The sequence below is a fragment of the Amblyraja radiata genome, chromosome 1, assembly GCF_010909765.2.
Source record: "Amblyraja radiata isolate CabotCenter1 chromosome 1, sAmbRad1.1.pri, whole genome shotgun sequence".
Lineage (NCBI taxonomy): Eukaryota > Metazoa > Chordata > Chondrichthyes > Rajiformes > Rajidae > Amblyraja > Amblyraja radiata.
In genome coordinates, this window is record NC_045956.1 from 185,574,927 (window position 1) to 185,588,294 (window position 13,368).

General features: G+C 48.3%; 2 protein-coding genes across 2 annotated transcripts in view; one reads left to right on the forward strand and one right to left on the reverse strand.

The window, feature by feature from the left end:
- The window catches only part of LOC116987847 (dedicator of cytokinesis protein 2-like), a 1,012,655-nt gene that overhangs the window by 436,997 nt on the left and 562,290 nt on the right, over positions 1-13,368 (reverse strand). The window lies entirely within an intron of this gene.
- LOC116982653 (protein INSYN2B-like) overlaps positions 8,379-13,368 on the forward strand; it is a 128,964-nt gene continuing 123,974 nt past the window's right edge. The window contains exon 1 of the mRNA XM_033035970.1: positions 8,379-9,011. The gene's annotated coding sequence lies outside the window, so the exon portion shown is untranslated. The remainder of the gene's footprint in view (positions 9,012-13,368) is intronic.

Here is a 13,368-nt window from a genome sequence, read left to right on the forward strand (position 1 = left end):
CTCACACTCACACACACACACTCACTCACCCACACACTCATTCACACACACACACACACACACACACACACACACACACACACACACACACTCATCACTTCCCCAACATAGGGAACATTTTTCCTGCATCTCGCCTGGCCAATCCTCTAAAAATGTTACATGTGTCTTTAAGATGGAATCAAGAGATATGGGGAGAAGGCAGGCACGGGTTATTGATTGGGGACGATGCTGGCTCGATGTTTCTAAGATTCCTCTCATCGTTCTAAATTCCAGCGAATACAAGCCCAGTTTACCCATTCTTTCATCTATCCAAACGTCCTTTAAACACGACCATCTTATCTGCTCCACCATAATTTGAGGGACCAAAATTACAAGTGTATGGAGAGAAGATACTGGGCCTGTACTCACTGGAGTTTAGATACATGAAGGGGGGTCTCATTCAGGCCTACTGGATAATGAAAGGCCTAGATAAAGTAGACGTGAAAAGGATGTTTCCAGTAATGGGCAAATAATAACAGTTTCTTAAAAGTTTAAGAATAAGGGGTAAGCCATTTAGAACGGAGATGAGGAAAAACTTTTTCACACAGAGAGTTGTGAATCTGTGGAATTCTCTGCCACAGAAGGCAGTGGAGGCCGATTCTCTGGATGCTTTATAGATAGGGCTATTAAAGATAGTGGAGTCAGGGGATATGGGGAGAAGGCAGGAATGGGGTACTGATTGTGGATGATCAGCCATGATCACATTGAGTGGCGGTGCTGGCTCAAAGGGCCAAATGGCCTACTCCTGCACCTATTGTCTATTGAGATTCTAGAAACAGAAGGCACAGCTTAGACTAAAGGGACATACCTTCAAAATGGAGATGAGGCAGAATCTTTAGCCAGAGGTTAGTGAATCTGTGGAATTCATTGCCACAGACGGCTACGGAGGACAAGTCATTGAGTGTTATGGTCTTGTGGAGTTGCAACAAGGGTAAGGTTCAGCGGGTCCCACTGTCTACACTATTAATGCCTCCCATCATTTTGAAAAACCTTCTCTCAGGTACCCCCTGGGACAGGGTTAGGTTAGGTAGGGTTAGGTAAGGGGGAGTAACAGCGAGACCTGGGAGTTCGTACACCGGTCACTAAAAGTTGGCATGCAGGTACAGCAGGCAGTGAAGAAAGCTAATGGAATGTTGGCCTTCATAACAAGAGGATTTCAGTATAGGAGTAGAGATGTTCTTCTGCAGTTGTATAGGGCGCTGGTGAGACCACATCTGGAGTATTGTATCGCGTTTTGGTCTCCTAATTTGAGGAAGGACATCCTTGTGATTGAGGCAGTGCAGCGTAGGTTCACGAGATTGATCCCTGGGATGGCGGGACTGTCATATGAGGAAAGATTGAAAAGACTAGGCTTGTATTCACTGGAGTTTAGAAGGATGAGGGGGAAATCTCATAGAAACATATAACATTATAAAAGGACTGGACAAGCTAGATGCAGGAAAAATGTTCCCAATGTTGGGCAAGTCCAGAACCAGGGGCCACAGTCTTAGAATAAAGGGGAAGCCATTTAAAACTGAGGTGAGAAAAAAACATTTTCACCCAGAGAGTTGTGAATTTGTGGAATTCCCTGCCACAGAGGGCAGTGGAGGCCAAATCACTGGATGGATTTAAGAGATGAGTTAGATAGAGCTCTAGGGGCTAGTGGAGTCAAGGGATATGGGGAGAAGGCAGGCACGGGTTATTGATAGGGGATGATCAGCCATGATCACAATGAATGGCGGTGCTGGCTCGAAGGGCCGAATGGCCTCCTCCTGCACCTATGTTGCTATGTTGCTATGTTTCTATGTTTCTAATGTGGATAAACATCCATGGTATGTTGAAGGTAGAGCAAGCTCCAAAGGGAAGAATGGTCCCCTCCTGCTATATTCTCTGTTTCTATCAAGGAACGAGAATTCTCTGTGGGATCTTTCTGTGTGCAAACAAAAAAAGTCACATCTGGCAATAGATGTTGCATTTGGAATTGCATCGGGGAGAGATTGGAAATGTTTCAAAGTGATGAAGTATTATATCAGTGCAAATTTGATTATGACATTCATCTCTTTTCCACCCGCACACTCCATCTTATAGCTCAGTCACAAACAGCAGGAGGAATGGAAAAGGATGACACTAACTTCCAATTTTTAATATTAGGAACATAGACAATGCAGGAGTAGGCCATTCGGCCCTTCGAGCCAGCACCACCATTCAATGTAATCATGGCTGATCATTCACAATCAGTACCCCGTTCCTGCTTTCTCCCCATATCCCTTGATTCCATTAGCCTGAAGAGCTAAATCTAACTCTCTCTTGAAAACATCCAGTGAATTGGCCTTCACAGATTCACAACTGTCTGGGTGAAAATGTTTTTCCTCGTCTCCGTTCTAAATGGCTTACTCCTTTTTCTTAAACTGACGCCCCTGGTTCTGCACTCCCCCAACATCAGGAACATGTTTCCTGCATCGAGCCTGTCCAATCCCTTAAAAATGCTGGAGAAACTCAGCGGGTGCAGCGACATCTATGGAGCCGATTAGGAAAAGGGGAGATGCAACGAGACCTGGGTGTCATGGTACACCAGTCATTGAAAGTAGTCATGCAGGTGCAACAGGCAGTGAAGAAAGCGAATGGTATGTTAGCATTCATAGCAAAAGGATTTAAGTATAGGAGCAGGGAGGTTCTCCTGCAGTTGTACAGGGTCTTGGTGAGACCACACCTGGAGTATTGCGTACAGTTTTGGTCTCCTAATCTGTGGAAAGACATTCTTGCCATAGAGGGAGTACAGAGAAGGTTCACCAGACTGATTCCTGGGATGTCAGGACTTTCATATGAAGAAAGACTGGATAGACTCGGCTTGTATTCGCTAGAATTTAGAAGATTGAGGGGGAATCTTATAGAAACTTACAAAATTCTTAAGGGGTTGGACAGGCTAGATGCAGGAAGATTGTTCCCGATGTTGGGGAAGTCCAGAACAAGGGGTCACAGTTTAAGGATAAAGTGGAAATCTTTAGGACCGAGATGAGAAAAACATTTTTCACACAGAGAGTGGTGAATCTCTGTAACTCTCTGCCACAGAAGGTAGTTGAGGCCAGTTCATTGGCTATATTTAAGAGGGAGTTAGATGTGGCCCTTGTGGCTAAAGGGATCAGGGGGTATGGAGAGAAAGCAGGTACAGGATACTGAGTTGGATGATCAGCCATGATCATATTGAATGGCGGTGCAGGCTCGAAGGGCTGAATGGCCTACTCCTGCACCTATTGTCAATGTTTCTATGTTTCTATGAGCGAAGGAGATAGGCAACATTTCGGGCCAAAACCCTTCTTCTTATCTCCTTCGCTCCATAGATACTGCTGCACCCGCTGAGTTTCTCCAGCATTTTTGTCTACCTTTGATTTTCCAGCATCTGCAGTTCCTTCTTAAACACCTTACGAATGTTATATGTGTCGACAAGAACCCTCGTGCCCACCAGTTTGGTTGTCTCATGCGAAACACAAAGTGCTGGAGTAACTCATAGAACAGTACACCACAGTAACAGGCCCTTCCCCTTACAATATCAGTGCTGTACGCTATTCCACGTGAAACTAATCTCTGCTGCCTGCCCGTGCATAAGATATAGGAATATGGCTGCTCCACCTTTTCCTTTTCAACCCCAGTCTCCTCAGTGGGCTGAAGGGCCTGATTCTGTGCCCTATTTCTCAACTAAAACTAAACAGACATAGAACAACTTTCGGCATCTTGACAACAAGGTTCGGCAACTTGAACGTCCAAGACTGCAAAAGGTTGTGACCACTGCCCAGTCCATCACCGGCTCTGACCTCCCCACCATCAAAGGATCTATCGAAGTCACTGCCTCAAAAAAGCAGCCAACATCATCAAAGACCCACACCATCCTGCCCACACACTCATCTCTCCGTTGCCATCGGGAAGAAGGTACAGGAGCCTTAAAACTGTAACGTCCAGGTTCAGGAACAGCTTCTTCCCTCCAGCCATCAGGCTATTAAACACTACAACAAATAAGCTCTGAGCTACAACAGATTATTTTTAATATTGCACTATATTTGTATATTTATTGAGTAAGTGTGCGTGTGTATATATATATACACACAGTGAACTTTTTCGCTCCTGTTCTGTATTATGTTTACATATTCTGTTGTGCTGCAACAAGCAAGAATTTCATTGTCCTATCTGTGACACATGACAATAAAACACACTTGACTCTTGAACAGTGCACCAGAGCAGGCCCTTCAGCCCACAATGTCCATGCTGAACATGATGCCAAGACCATAGTTCCCATCTCCTCTGCCGGCACGTGATCCATATTCCCAGCATATTAATGTGTGCATCTAAAAGACGTATAAACACAGTATCCTCACAAACTGCAGCAAGCAAGCGCAAATACATTCACACACACACACATTGTTGTCACATGCATAGCACAAAGTGCTCGAGTAACTCAGTGGGTCTGTGGACAGACGTTACCCCAGAAGGTGCTGGGGTGACATTTGTGGAAGGAATGGACAGGTGACGACTTGGGCCGAGGCCCTTCTTCGGGTTCAGTTTATTGTCACGTGTTGCGAGGTACAGGGAAATGTTTTTGTGGCGCGCTAACCAGTCAGCGGTAATACTTTATGCATGATTAAAATCGAGCCGCCCACAGTGTACAGATACATGATAAAGGGAATAACGTGAATGACATTTAGTGCAAGATACAGCCTGTAAAGTCCGATCCAATGAGTTAGATATTAGTTGAGGGAGTGCAGCGTAGGTTTACAAGGTTAATTCCTGGGATGGCGGGACTGTCATATGCTGAGAGAATGGAGCGGCTGGGCTTGTACACTCTGGAGTTTAGAAGGATGAGAGGGAATCTCATTGAAACATATAAGGTTATTAAGGGGTTGGACACGCTAGAGGCAGGAAACATGTTCCCGATGTTGGGGGAGTCCAGAACCAGGGGCCACACAGTTTAAGAATATGGGGTAAGCCATTTAGAACAGAGACGAGGAAACATTTTTTCTCGCAGAGAGTGGTGAGTGTGTGGAATTCTCAGCCTCAGAGGGCGGTGGAGGCAGGTTCTCTGGATGCTTTCAAGAGAGAGCTGGATAGAGGAGTCAGGGGATATGGGGAGAAGGCAGGAACGGGGTACTGATTGTGGGTGATCAGCCATGATCACATTGAATGGCGGTGCTGGCTCGAAGGGCCGAATGGCCTACTCCTGCACCTGTTGTCTATTGTCTATTGAGGACTGTTCTCCAGTTGTCGGGGGGAGGGGGGGGGAGCGGGAAAAGAGATGGGGGTCGGACAGAGCCTGCCAAGTTATAGGTGGATACAGGTGAGGGTGGGGGGTTGAATAGAAAAATAAAGCCATATCATGCTTTCTTTCATTGTTTAAACCTGCACTCATACACAGTATGATTCTGTTTCCATTCATCTTTCCAACAGTGCTTTGTTATGGTCAGTTTCTGACTGCACCCCTTTCTTAGTCTCAGCTGATTGCAACATTTGCCAAGACGTGCTGCTAGAACACCTACCTCCAAGATACCCCAGTGCCTTACAGACATTGCAATATTTCCATCGTAATGCAGGACAGACAGACGGTTGTTTGACACGGGAAGTGCCGGAGCAACTCAGCGGGACAGGCAGCATCTCTGGAGTGAAGGAACGGGTGACTTTTCGGGTCGAGACCCTTCTTCAGACTGAGAGTCAGGGGAATGGGAGACTGTCCCACCAAGTCCTGGATAGAGTGGATGTGGAGAGGATGTGGAGAGGCCAGGACCAGAGGACACAGCCTCAGAATAAACATAGAAACATAGACAATAGGTGCAGGAGTAGGCCATTCAGCCCTTCGAGCCTGTACCGCCATTCAATATGATCATGGCTGATCATCCAACTCAGTATCCCGTACCTGCCTTCTCTCCATACCCCCTGATACCTTTAGCCACAAGGGCCACATCTAACTCCCTCTTAAATATAGCAAGGCTTCACTTTAGAAAGGCGGTCGCGGTGGCGCAGCGGTGGAATTGCTGCCTTGCAGCGAATGCAGCGCCAGAGACCCGGGTTCGATCCCGACTACGGGCGCTGTCTGCACGCAGTTTGTACGTTCTCCCCGTGACCCGCGTGGGTTTTCTCCGAGATCGTCGGTTTCCTCCCACACTCCAAAGACGTGCAGGTACCCAGGTTAATTGGCTTGGTAATAGTGGGTGTAGGATAGGGTTAATGTGCGGGGATCGCTGGTCGGCGCGGACCAGGTGGGCCGAAAGGGCCTGTTTCTGCGCTGTATCTCTAAACTAAAGGTGAGGAGGAATTTTTTTATTCAGAGGGTGGTGAATCTGTGGAATTCATTGCCACCGATGGCTGTGGTGGAGGCCAAGTCATTGGGTATTTTTAAAGCAGAGCTTGACAAGTCCTTGATTAAGTAAGTTTGTGTGAAAGGTTACGGGGAGATGACAGGAGAATGGGGCTGAGAGATAAAAAACGATCAGCAATGATTGAATGGCGGAGAAGACTCGATGGCCAAATTGTGCTCCTCTGACATGAATGAACAGGAATATGTCAAGGGATATTGGGTGAAAGAGTGTGGAAACAGGCCCTTCGGCCCAACTTGCCCAACAATGTCTCAGCTACACTAGTCCCACCTGCCTACACAGTGTCCATATCTCTCCAAACCTGTCCTATCCATGTACCTGTCCAACTGTTTCTTAAATGATGGGATAGTTCCCAGCCTCAACTACCTCCTCTGGCAGCTTGTTCCATACACTCACCACCCTCTGTGTGGAAAAAGTTACCCCTCAGATTCCTATTAAATCTTTTCCCCTTCACATTGAACCTGTGTCCTCTGGTCCTCGATTCCCCTACTCTGGGCAAGAGATTCTGTGCATCTACCCGATCTATTCCTCTCATGATGTTGGAGTGCTTCATCTGTGGGGGCTGCTGTGTCTTTGCCTGAACTCTGCAGCAGAGACTTGGTCCTACCCTCTCCTGAGTCAATAGACAATAGACAATAGGTGCAGGAGTAGGCCATTCGGCCCTTTGAGCCAGCACCGCCATTCAATGTGATCATGGCTGATCATCCACAATCAGTACCCCGTTCCTGCCTTCTCTCCATATCCCTTAACTCCACTATCCCTAAGAGCTACATCTAGCTCTCTCTTGAAAGCATCCAGAGAACCTGCCTCCACCACCCTCTGAGGTAGAGAATTCCACAGACTCACAACTCTCTGTGAGAAAAAGTGTTTCCTCGTCTCCGTTCTAAATGGCTTACTCCTTATTCTTAAACTGTGGCCCCTGGTTCTGGACTCCCCCAACATCGGGAACATGTTTCCTGCTTCAAGCGGGTGTGGTGAAGAAATTGAAGCAGGCAGACGCACATGCAGAGAAACGTACACATAGTAATAGTCACATAGACGCTCGCATGCAGAGAAACACACACACACACGCACGCACACACACATTCACACACACGCACACACACACACACACACACACACACACACACACACACACACACACACACACACACACACAGATACATACACAGATACCCACACGCACAGACACACACACACACACACACAGAAAGAAACAGATGCCCTTTCAGACACCCATACACGTACACAGAGAAATATGCACACAGATGTTCATTCACAGAGATGCTGCAGATGTGCTAAGCATCCCCAGCATTTTCTGTTTTTATTACACACACACATACCCCCCCCACACACACACGCCAAACACGCCCCATACACACACACACACCCCACACACACACACCCCACACACACCCCACACACACACACAAACACACGCCACACACACACCCCCCACACACACACACACACGCCCCACACACACACACGCCACACACGCCCCATACACACACACACCCCACACACACACACACACCCCACACACACAAACGCCACACACACACCCCCCACACACACACACACCCGCCCCACACACACACACGCCCCACACACACACACACACACACACGCACACACACACACACGCCCCACTCACACACACCACCTCCCCCCACCCACCACACCTATCCAGACAGACACACACACACACTCCCCCCACACACCACACACCCCCCCCACACACACCCTCCCCCCACACACACCACACCCACACCCACCACACACACACACACTCCCCCCACCCACCCACACACTCCCCCACCCCCACACACACCCCCCCCCCCCCCCCCACCCCACCCACCCCACCACCACCCCCACCCACCCCACACCACCTCTACCCATACAATATATAATAACCCCACCTCACCACACGATACACAAACCACAGGCAGCACAAAAGCAGCCTAGCATCACACACACCGCGTATAAAGCTATGCGCACACACACACACACATTACTGTAAAGAACTCCCATCACCACAGTTGAAAGGATTCATAATTACCTCACGAGTGACGTGCTTTCATCATCAGCAGCTGGGAACCTTGTTAAACACATGCACCCTCCTCCCCATCCCCTCTCTGCCTGCCTGCCTGCCAGCCATCCGCAGAAGAGTGCAAGAGCAGCGGGAGCTCTCCGCCAGCCAACGCCAACGCGGAGCCAGGGACCACACACACTCACTCACACTCACTCACTCACTCCCTCACTCACTCACACACATGCAGCGACTCCCCTGGCTCAGAGTGTGAGCTCTCACACGCCGCCCACTCTGCAATCCGAAGCAGGAGGAAACCCAAAATATGGACTGGAGATATCTCCTGAATTGAGACTCACAGAGAGAGAGAGAGAGAGAGGTGGTGAAGTGGATGTGGGTGGGAGAGAGTCTCATGACTGCAACATGCTGTGTGAGGCAGTCCCAGTGATCAGTGCTGAAACTGGATTGTCCCGGGTATCCCCGCCGGTGTCCAAGACTTTCATCTGGAGGGAACTTCTGACAGGAAAACAAATCTGCTATCTCCTGGAAAACTGAACGAGGACTTGAGAGGAAAGACTGAGGATGCAATTGCTGGCAAATTGCAGGTAGGTGGAGCTTTATGTCTTATTGCAAAGCAGCGGTTTCTTTTTCTTTCTGGTCCCGAGAATGGAAAGTTTGACCGGTCCGCAAGGATTATGCACCTATCTCTCTGGCAGTTGTCATTTGGCGGAGCCACGCTGAGAGATCAGCTCCCCCTCTCTCCCTCTCTCCCTCGCTCTGTGTGTTTCTCGCTCCTGCCCGGATCATTCACTGGGGAACTTAGCACTGAGCTTTTTGCAGGCTTGGTTACAGACGGAGCGTGGTTCCCGTGCTGCTGCACAAGCCTCACAGTGTGGCTGCAAGGATTCAGATTGTCCGGGAGAGAGCGAGAGCGAGAGCGTGTCGGAACGGTGTACCTGGATGAACATGTGGGTGAATGAGAGCTGGTGTGTGTGGGTGTGCAAGAATCGTGAATATGTGCGTGCAAGAGTATGCAGAGCAGAAAGTGTGTGTGTGTGTGTGTAGAATGTGTGCAAGAACAGAGCGTGTGTCTGAAAGTGTGTGTGTATGTATGTGTGTGCAAGTTCTGTGTGTCTGATTATGTATGTGTGTGCATGTGTGTGTCTGAGTATGTGTGTATACGTGTACAAGTTCTGTGGGTCTGAATATGTATGTGTGTGCGTGCCTGAATATGTGTGTATACGTGTGCAAGTTCTGTGTGTCTGAATATGTGTGTGCATGTGTGTGTGAGCATGTGTGTGTGCATGTGTGGGTATAAATATGTGTGTGCAAGTTCCGTGTGTGAATATGTGTGTGCAAGTTCTGTGTCTGAATATGTGTGTGCATGTGTGTGTCTGAATATGTGTGTATATATGTGTGCAAATTCTGTGTGTCTGAATATGTGTGTGTAAGTTCTGTGTGTCTCGATATTGTGTGTGTGTGTGTGTGTGTGTGTGTGTGTGTGTGTGTGTGTGTGTGTGTGTGTGTACAATAATCGTTTTTGAATACATACAGGAACACACACGTTAGAAATCCCTATGTTCAAGAGAGTGCATGGAGTGTGTGTATCTAAGCGTGCGAGAGTATGTATGTGTGCAAGGATTGTACACCCGAGGGTGCAGCAATGTGCGTGTACAGGAATGTGCCGGAGAGTTTATGTGTGCAAGAACTGTTTGTGCCAGGGCATGAGTGTGCGTAGCTGCGTGTGTGTGCGCAAAGATTGGATTTTATGTGAGAGAGCGAGTGAATGTGTTTAAGAATGTATCCACGTGCGAGGATCATCAACGTGTGCTGGGAATAAGGATGAGTGCAGGGAAGTGGGTAGCTGTGTTGGTGAAAGTGTGTGTGAGTTACACCAAAGTGTGTGTACATAAGCCAAGTGTGTGAATGAGCAAATATTTATACAAACACACATGCACAAAACGTATTAAACCCGGTTTGAACAGGAACCTGTAACATTGTAAGGTGTGTGTGTGTGTGTGTGTGTGTGTGTGTGTGTGTGTGTGTGTGGTTATGTTTGGATGAGACTGTAAGAATCTCTTTGTGAAAATCCATGCACTGCATTTGGACAATAGACGATAGGTGCAGGAGGAGGCCATTCAGCCCTTCGAGCCAGCACCGCCATTCAATGTGATCATGGCTGATCATCCCCAATCAGTACCCCGTTCCCGCCTTCACGTCAATTCAATTCAATTCAATTCAATTCAATTCAATTCAATTTATCTAGCTCTCTCTTGAAAGTATCCAGAGAACCTGCCTCCACCGCCCTCTGAGGCAGAGAATTCCACAGACTCACCACTCTGTGTGAAAAAGTGTTTCCTCGTCTCCGTTCTAAATGGCTTGCTCCTTATTCTTAAACTGTGGCCCCTGGTTCTGGACTCCCCCAACATCGGGAACATGAGTGGATGTGGCTCGATGCTTGTGTCACACACACACACACACACACACACACACACACACACACACACACAAACTGCATGTCAGGCCAGATGCATTGGGTGTGTGTACGTGTGCCTGTACACGGGTGTGTGAGAGAGAGAGATGAATGTGGAGTGCAAAGAAGTGAGTGTGAAAAGTCACGCACACAGCCAGAGTTCTTATGTGTGACTCAATCTGGGTTATAACAACTGCGCACATTAGCCCTTCTTCGGAGGTGGGCTGCGGGCAACTTTCCCAAACTTTTCTTCCAGTCCTGAATCAATGTGTCGTATATATCTCCGACGGAAAGAGCGACGGAGACCGATGCCAGAGTGGCTTGATACGAACGTGAAGGCGGCAGCACCACGAACAAGGGCAGACGGGGCAGGGTCAGGGAGCAGGTACACCCGGCCAGTCGTGGGGTCCGGTGCGTACGAGGGATCAGACTTCAGAGGGCGAGTGCCACAGTGAGAAGGGTTGAAGCGAGAGGCAGGAGTTGCGGTGTGTGGCCAGTTATGGAAGGGGGAATGATGGAGGCGATCGTGGGAGAGAGAGAGAGAATGAGAGGCATAAGGGAGGTGGGATTGTGAAGGAGGGGAGTGAGAGAGGGGACGTGTCAGGGAGGAACCAAGAGAGTGTATTAAGAAGGTAAACACCTTGAGACAGGAATGGATCATTTAGCCCCAGGGTTCCCAACCTGCGGTACATGTACCTCCAGGGGGTAAATTTTGCTTACCCAGGGGGTAACTTTGTTGATTCGGGATGTGTACATATTTTCTCTCATTGACTGACCATGTTTGGTTCTGGTATATCTGTTCATCATTAGTCGCTCATGGAGAAGTGAAATAACGTTGTTATGCGCTATTGAAGTTGCCAGGGGTAAATAGGATGAACATCTTTTGGCAACCCCTGATTTAGCCCTTTCTTCCTCTTCCACCACGGCATGTCTCGTATTTCAGTGCCAATCTCCAGCACTGGCCCACGTACTCATTTATTCCCCCCTCAAACTGTCGACAACCCTTATCGATCTCTGCCTTGAATACATCAGTGACTGAGAGACATTCAAAGATTCACTGCTCAGTTGCTGAAGTGGTGCCTTCTCACTGCTGTCGCGAATGCTCTGAGTTTGAAAGCTGTGGCCCCTGGTTCTAGATACAACAGCCAGGGGAAAGTGTAACCCTGTCAAGCATTGTAAGAATTCTTGGTGTTTCAGTGAGATCGCCTCTCATCCCACTAAATTTAAAGAGTTCAGTTCCGGTCTGTATAATCATTTCCCAGAGGAGAATTCCCCCATCCCATAGAAACATAGAAACATAGAAATTAGGTGCAGGAGTAGGCCATTCGGCCCTTCGAGCCTGTACCGCCATTCAATATGATCATGGCTGATCATCCAACTCAGTATCCCGTACCTGCCTTCTCTCCATACCCTCTGATCCCCTTAGCCACAAGGGCCACATCTAACTCCCTCTTAAATATAGCCAATGAACTGGCCTCGACTACCCTCTGTGGCAGGGAGTTCCAGAGATTCACCACCATCCCAACTCAGCGGCTGTGGAAAGCATCTTGTCCGGAAATATTACCATCTGGTTTGGGAATTGCTCTGCCCAGGACAAGAAGGCTCTGCAGAGAGTAGTGCGTTCGGCCGAACGCACTATGGAAACTTCACTTGCCCCCCTGCAGGAACTATACATCAGGAGGTGCAACTCCAGAGCCAATAAAATCATGGGAGACCCCTTCCACCCCTGCAACGGACTATTCCAGCTGCTACGGTCAGGCAAACGCCTCCGTTGCCATGCGGTGAGAACGGAGAGGTTGAGAAGGAGTTTCTTCCAAGAGGCCATTCGGTCTGTAAACTCCTATCTCACCAGGGACTAACTCTACTGAACGTTTTTTCCTTCCGCCCACAATATTTAATATGTAAAAGAATATGTGATTCTGTTTGTAGTTTGTTTGTTTGTTTGTTTGTCTTTTTGCACAAAGTCCGTGAGCATTGCCACTTTTCATTTCACTGCACATCTCGTATGTGTATATGACAAATAAACTTGACTTGACTTGACTTGATCTGGTGAACATTAGCTGCACTCACTCGAGTGCGAGTATATCTTTCTCTGGTTAGATCACCTGTACCCAGCGTTCCAGGTACAGTCCATCACGGCCCTACGTAATTGCCATGACAAATCTACTCTTAAAAGCCAATGTAATCAAAGATTTGTCCCACCCCCGGTCATTCCTTCTTCTCCCCGCTCCCGTCCGGCAGAAGGTACAGAAGCTTGAAAGCGCGCACCACCGGACACAGGAACAGCTTCTTCCCCGCTGCGATCAGGCTTCTGAACGGTTAGAAACATAGACATGGAAACATAGAAAATAGGTGCAGGAGGAGGCCATTCAGCCCTTCAAACCAGCACCGCCATTAATTGTGATCATGGCTGATCGTCCCCTATCAATAATCCGTGCCTGCCTTCTCCGCATATCCCTTGACTCCACTAGCCCCTAGAGCTCTATCAA